The sequence below is a fragment of the Mytilus galloprovincialis genome, chromosome 1 (assembly GCF_965363235.1).
Source record: "Mytilus galloprovincialis chromosome 1, xbMytGall1.hap1.1, whole genome shotgun sequence".
Classification (NCBI taxonomy): Eukaryota; Metazoa; Mollusca; class Bivalvia; order Mytilida; family Mytilidae; genus Mytilus; species Mytilus galloprovincialis.
Window position 1 is genome coordinate 90,368,222 of NC_134838.1, and position 7,948 is coordinate 90,376,169.

At 30.1% G+C, this 7,948-nt stretch overlaps 1 long non-coding RNA gene across 1 annotated transcript; it reads right to left on the minus strand.

Annotated features, from left to right (window-relative positions):
• LOC143044343 (uncharacterized) lies at positions 1-7,182 on the minus strand. Its single transcript, XR_012968651.1, has 6 exons — positions 7,006-7,182; positions 5,207-5,243; positions 3,147-3,413; positions 2,191-2,224; positions 524-1,578; positions 1-206 (listed from the first exon to the last, which is right to left on the minus strand). It is a non-coding gene; the product is annotated as an uncharacterized LOC143044343 (long non-coding RNA).
• Between the last annotated feature and the right edge of the window lie 766 nt (positions 7,183-7,948).

Consider the following 7,948-nt stretch of genomic DNA (forward strand, 5'->3'; position numbering starts at 1 on the left):
GTTTGACTCTTCAGTCTGAATTAAATTATATCAAATGAAAATTTTCTGTATTATAAAACACTTACATTGCATTCTTTCACTGTATTAACTTGATGTTTGTCTGGCATACCGACCGAATTATCATTATGCTTTTTCTTTGTCTTGCTGTTCTTCACATGGTTTACTTATTCGTCCAGTTTTCCATAATACTATAAAAATGATTATTACTGGCAGAAGAAACAATAATGAAATTAAAGTAGTTCCCATTAATAGAAATGAACAGTATTGTAATAGTCCATACTCAAGAATCTCTTGCAAACCGATTTGATACCAGTGTTAATGTGTGCAAAAAGAATGTGTCTTTGTTCTTAGTGAGGTTTTGTTTAAACTTATTTTTCTTTGTCTACATATCAATTTCCTGTGTGTATTTAATAAACTTTTCAAATTGAATACAAAAGTAGATGAAAGCATTTTTAGACAGAATAATAATATAAATGTGCAAATTCTATATTGATACTGGTGTGTTTATCTTGATGGTACTCACCACCGCTGATACTTCCACCAAATACTGCAGCTATTTAGCCTTGAGCCTCACTTTAAGCTGAAATATTGGGATGCATCTAGTTTCAGAAACCTTCCTTTTATGATTGTTGATCTTAACTGCGTTGAGTCTTGCATCATCAACCGAGAAAAAAAACTTACATAACATTAAATTGAAATGTAGAAAATGAATAATGTGCATGTATGAAACTGTCAACTTTATATGTGAATATTCTAGCCAACTTAACCCATAATTGTGTAAATATTTAAAGGCAGTTTGTTAAATTGTATTTTGATTTCTAATTTTTAATCCTGATCTACACAGTTAACATTTAAATGAATCTTAATCAAACAAAAAGATGTAAACTTATTTTTTCATAGTCTTCGACGTTATGTTTAAGAATGTTTTTTTTTCTCATTTGTTGTTATTATGAAAGAATTTTGCCCCAAAGAAATTCGGAAGATACCGGAGGTACAATCCAAATTTACAAATCAAAACGAAACAGACAAAATCATGGCAAAAAAAACGTTAAAAAAATCTTGACATAGAAAAACAATAACACAAATGCACACTCTAAACTAAATAGCGGGGTTGATCTCAGTCAGTGTCAACTGTCATGCTGTTATTTGCACTGGCGGATCTAGAAATTTTCATAAGTGGGGGCCCACTGGCTGCATAAGAGGGGGCCCGCGCCAGTCACGCTTCAGTGATTCCCTATATAAGCAACCAATTTTTTTCCCAAAAAGGGGGCCCCTCCCCCTAAATCCGCCTCTGATTTTAATAAGTTAGTATTTATGGATTCACAATCGAGGCAAATATACCGGGATTGCAAATACGACAATTGGAACACATTCGTTGTCATCTGCGACAAAGACGGTAAACCAAATCAAGAGTTTTACGAACAGACGACTCCAGCTTTGCCAATAAGAACCATTGGTTTACTAGCTTCCTGCTAGCAGCAACCCATTATATAAATAAATGTATGGAACGCAATTCTGGAATAGCGTATCGCCTGGGAGAAATATATTTAATACTCATGTGCTGCTGCTTGGATTTTGCTACAAAGAAATTGAATGTTCCATTAAAGTAACTTCATATTGATCACATATGATAAATTTAAAACATTTGGTGGTAGGATATAGGACGACTCATTAAGTGCTATTTATTATCTCTATATAGTTATCGTATGCACTCTGCTCAATGTGAAATTGCATTTCAAATAAAAAGACAAAACAGGTTAATGTTTTATCAAATTTTTGAACAAGAATATAAATACAATTTCTATCTGATGAAGCATTGAAATAAAAACATCCGTCACATGTTGAAAAATATAAAATCTTCAAAAATATATGTAAATGAAATGCTTGAATAATGCATTAGTAGATAGGTTATTGAAGTTAATATATTTTTGATTGATTTGTTTTCGTTTGCTGTTTTTTTTTTTTTTCTTTCTATGAGTCAACAAGACAAAAACCACCCTTATTTATTATAATTTGTGACAAAAATGTAATGAACTGATATAAATATATATATATATATATAATATATATTATTTCTCGCTCTTGTACAAAATATCTGTTGACAAATTTATTTCAGTTCATTTATATAATAAAATTATATAATATTCTATCATTACTTACTATTCTATCATAAATATCTTATATAAATACCTTTAGATCGGCGGTAGTAGTCCTACGAGATGGACTAAATTAAAAAAAAAAAAAAACGCTCTCTATCAATGAAATGCTTGTATATGCTCATGCATTTATATGAATATAAACATTCAAGAATTTTATTCAAGCAAGTAAATACAGTAAAGTTTGTCGCAGACGCTAAGCAATGAAATGAAATGATAGTAATGTACAGCATGTATATATGAAAATACTTACATGACACATTAGTTTACTACTAAAACATTGCTACTTTCTGTACATAGTTTTATATAGTAACTTTTCAGCTATAAATAATATATCTTGTGATCCTAAAACCTCGAGAAACTTGTTTAAATATATAAAAATAAATACGAGACAACACTATTTCTAAATAGATAAAACATCGTAAGTAGCTTTTTTGTTTTTAAGTTGGTGTTGTTTTTGCCGTGCATTGCTTCTCGCTATAAACAATGTGGGTTTTCCCCCGAAATATAAACCTTTACGTTGAAATATTGCAATTAGACAACAAAACTTCATTTAAACTGATATAGTGAAAAAAAACTAAATGTATTGTATGATTTGGAAAGAAATGCACATGTCCCCTTTTAAAAAATATAAAAAAAGAAGATGTGGTATGATTTCCAATAAGACAACTCTTCACAAGTGACCAGATCACACAGAAATTATCAACTATAAGTCACCGTACGGCCTTCAACAATGAGCAAATCCCATACCGCATAGTCAGCCATAAAAAGCCCTGAAATTACAATGTAAAACAATTCAAAACGAGAAAACTAACTGTCTAATTATGTAACATGAACGAAAAACACATGTAACACATACACAAACGACAACCACTGAATAACAGACTCCTGACTTGGGGCAGGAACATTTGACATAAAGCATATTTTTCTTTCATATATTCAACTTTATGATAAAAATATATAAATTTACCAGATTATTTATCAACAAACCTGTAACAAAACTGAAATAAACTGGGTCACTGGAGTCCTCTGCATATCTTGTCACAAACTTGATGGTATAGTTGGTATTGGACTCCAACCCAACTATGTCAAACAAATCCGCATTTTTATATGCATGCCTTGTTTCTTCTTTTCCCGAATTTGAAAGTATTGTAATAAGTATGTCTTGTATGTCGTAACAACTTTTCCCTGTTGTCCATTTAAGTTTTACTCCATTAGAATAAATCTTATCCACTCTGAAGTTAATTGGTCCTGAATCTGAAAATATTGGGCGAAAACGTGTATCAAATTTAAAAGCTGAGGGATCAAAAACATGTTAATGTCCCGCAACATTCTGTACGTGTATATGCCTGACATAATTCAGCAGCATGTTTACAAGTGATTCATGTTGGGTGTTGTCTGTTATATTTAGTTTCTTTCTATTGTTTTAGCACTAGTCATGTTAGTTGACTTTCTCTTTTCTCCGATTTTGTCATGCCGGTTAATATTATTATTTATTATATATGGTCTCGATTTCGATCATTTTATTAAGGCCGATCGGGACGTGTAGTAATTAAATTTTTCTTTGTTTGGTTATTTATGGAAATCTGTTTCAGTGGCATGATAACGCATCTCCTCATTTTCAAATAAAAGTATTTTTTGGCTTTTTTGTCTATCTTTTAAAATATGAAAGGAATACAACTTGGGTGTTTCCAATATTGTTCATTACATCCATGTTTGCCCTTACTACACTAGACGAGGGTGATGCAACTTCAATTTTAAGATCTATTTCGTCAAATGAGTGTATTTTAGAAGTACAGACAATGGTTATGCGTTGACTTATTAATTCCTTTCGATATTATCTTCGATTTATGTTAAGAATATCTTTTCTCGACTTTTTTATAACATGACTTGCCGCTGAGAAATGACCAATGACATGTTTTATTGTCATCAAATGACTTATGTTTATATTGATTCTGTGATAAGATGTACAAGTATAGGAACATTGCCTTATGTCGTGCAAAGTAAACCAGCTAAATTAAGAAATTAACAAAATATTGCACGATCAGGTTTTTTAAATTACGCATAATGCACTCAAAGAGACTTGAAATATAATATAATTTTCTAAAAGAAATTAATCTCTTTAAATGAGTAAGACATCTTTAAAATTATTGCGTTCACTATTGTCTTTCTCAAAATTATTTCGATAAGTCAAATTCAATAATGAAAAAAACATACAGTTTTAAATGTAATCACCAAATTCGTTTTACATGAATATATCAAGACTTCTATTGATAGTACAAAGTTGTCATTAAACGAGATAAGTCAAAGAAGGACACAGACATTGTCTAAAAAAGAAAAGAAACCGGGGAAAGTATAATCATGAAATACAACGTAAAAAAAGAAAAACTAAGCAGTACGAACCAGAGAGGGATTGAATTTGACTTTTCAGGAAGTGTAAACAATTAGTGTTCCACTGCGGACAGCCATTACGTTGTTTATAATATAAATTATGCAACAATACATCTGTAGCTGGATATGTTTAATTTCTTCAAAATACAATCACTGCAAAGAGGGGCGAAAGATAACCAAGGAAATTTCAAGCTCAGTAATTGAAAACAAACCAACAATGCAATGGCAAAAAAAAAAAAAACTATGAAAAGACGAAACAAACGTTACCAGTATACAAAAACACAATATAGATAACCTAAGACTGTTATATAAAGATAAACAATACGTTAAAAGAGGGACGAAAGGTACCAGAGGGACAGTTAAACTCATAAATCAAAAATAAACTGACAACGCCATGGCTAAAAATGAAAAAGACAAACAAACAATAGTACACATGTCACAACATTTTAATTGTTTATATGAATAAAACGGGATTATCATTGAGACAGCAATCGATACACACCCCAAATTAAACAATTTACACTGAAATCTAGAGGTATGATATGTCCACTACATAATTTTACCAGCTTTAGAGAAATAGATTCAATAAGTAAAACAAATTATAAAAAAACGAGTGTAAGTGATTCTTCAATTTTATTTGTTTATTAGTGTATACTTACAATGTTTCACTCCCTTTAACTGCATTATGTTAGATATCTGGATAAAAATCAGCAAAATGAATTCAAATAAAAGAAAAGATATACAATATAGATATAGAAATATATTTGAATCAAATTCTAACTGAACAATTATGTTTAAATTCATCATAATTAACGCATTTGTATTATATTCAATATTGTTACATGAAAAAAGTTCCCATATTTGTTCCCATGGTACATTAATTATGGTATGGAAACCAAGATATAACAATTATTAAGTTAATTTATTACAAACATTAGGGTAGAATAGTATTTGTCAAAGTCTTCAAAATCGATCTCGACCTGTACCATGTATACAATACGATGATTCATGACATCGTGTTCAAGTTTCTGAAGATTGGTCAAACGGTATTTCATAATCATCTGAAATCCAAACTTTCAAGGTAGCTAATTAATAATGAGCCCAACTTTTGAACGGTATACCTTTAAACCCCCATAGTTAAACTTCACCTATTTTTTTTATGATTGATGGTTTCAAGTTCCAGACATTTACAGTGTATTATTTAAATAAATAACAATATATAATAGTTCATACACTTCCAATTTATATAGGAAGATGTAGTATGAGTGTCAATGAGACAATTCTCCATCAAAGTCACAATTTATAAAAGTAAACCATAATAGGTCAAAGTACGGTCTTCAACACGGAGCATAGGCTCACACCGAACAACAAGCTATAAAGGGCCACAAAAAGTACTAGTATAAAACCATTCAAACGGATAAACCAACGGTATAATCTATATTAAAAAAAAAACACGAGAAACACTTATGAACCATATAAACAGACGACAACCACTGAACATTTTTTCCTGATTTAGGACAGATACAAACAATTGCAGCAGGATTAAACGTTTTAATGGTACCAAACCTTCTTCATTTTCTAAAACAATAGTATAAAATGACAACATAAGAAGACACACTATTAAATGTCAATTGGAATGGCTTAACTCAATCAAAAAAACGTAGTAACACAAATTAACACACAACAAAACGAATAAATTTGATCTGTGGTACAATGTAAATACAAAACCTTTAAATTATCTGCATCATAAGAAAGTTGTGATTTATCAATAATCCGTTCATATAATTTTGCTTTAAATTATATTCTTTTGTTGTCGTTTTATTAACTTATTTTTGTTTATGATTTTGGATCTCTCCATATTGCATCAGAAACCATGGCAGTTTTATCTTGTCCTATGGTTAAGATGGGATTTTTTCTGTTCAACCGTTTATAACCTCAGTTTTTCACAGCTCTCTAAAACAAACAAACTAAGGATTGCTCGTTCTTTACTTTTATTTCTATATCCCAACTATTGAACCGAAAGTTGATACAGACATCACTGAATTGTGACTTAACATTGGCTCCCTTTATTTTGATTTAATGAACATTTAAATAATTTCATATTACTTATACCAAAGTTCCAACTATGACATAGACTTGGCCTCAAAAGATTACTTTAAAGCAGAATCACGTGCTCTCATGAAAACCTCCTTAACAGTTTTTACTACCTATTGATTTGAATCGCTTTAGTTAATTGTTATTTCCTAATGTGATCATCCGTCCTGCAGCAAAAAGCTTCAGTATTGAATTGATTCAAATAAAACAACTACAATAAACTTTAGTTCCAATACTGATGTTACATAAAGATCAATGCACAACGTTTTAATTATTTAAACATGATTAAGGAAGAGGAATAAAACCATAGATCTATAACTTTCTCATTCCCACTTAAAATTCTTTTCTTCTGAATGAATGTTACCTGTTCTTTTTTAGTTGATGATTTCATTGCCATATTCAATACGTCCAACTCAAGTGTTAAATTTAGCTGACTCGTCAAGTTTGCTTTTGGGGCAACCATCCAGCAGTTGTTAATGTCAATTGTATGCTTAAAAAAGTAACAATCACCCATGGGTATACATCTGCCAAAAGTTCCAGGCATTTCCTAAAATTGATTAGCACATTATTTTGCAAGTGTATGGAGGATTCTTTTTAATTTTTTTTCTTTTCTAAAAAAACGTTCATTATGTTTAAATGTAATACAATAAAAATGCAAAAATAAGATAATAAGTATTTTTAGATTTTTCGTCATTGCAACACTATATATATATATATATATTTTTTTTTTTTTTCAAGCAGAACAGACGAATATTATGCGTAAATATAAAGATTATATAAGAGCAAAAAATTATGGAAATTTCAGTAAGCATCAAGACTGAAAAACGAGCTGCATTGCCGGAATAATCTCAAAATGCATAAATCACAGATTTTCACACCAATTAGGTGTTAACTGCGAATGAAAAAAATATGCGGTATGTACAAGATTTGAACAAAATTTTGGCTAATATGTCAAAATACAATAACATTTCTAATAGCATGTATTAAATATAATGGTATGTAAATCGACATTTTCTGTCTATTATTTATGAAACAAAAGTGGTAAAGTCATTATTTATACATCAAATGAAATAAGATATGGTTGAAGCTTTCCATATAACTGTATAACTACAATTTAAAATGAAATTGAGTCGTTGTACGACTTATCAGAAAACTAAGTAAAACGAATTTCAAGGTTAAATTATACAAAAAAAAGGAGAAGTTTATATATACCTGACAAAAACAAATGCACATCTGTATTAAATTGAACCAACGAAGCGAAAAGAAATCAACTACTGGTATCATGTTCCTGATTTGGTACAATCATT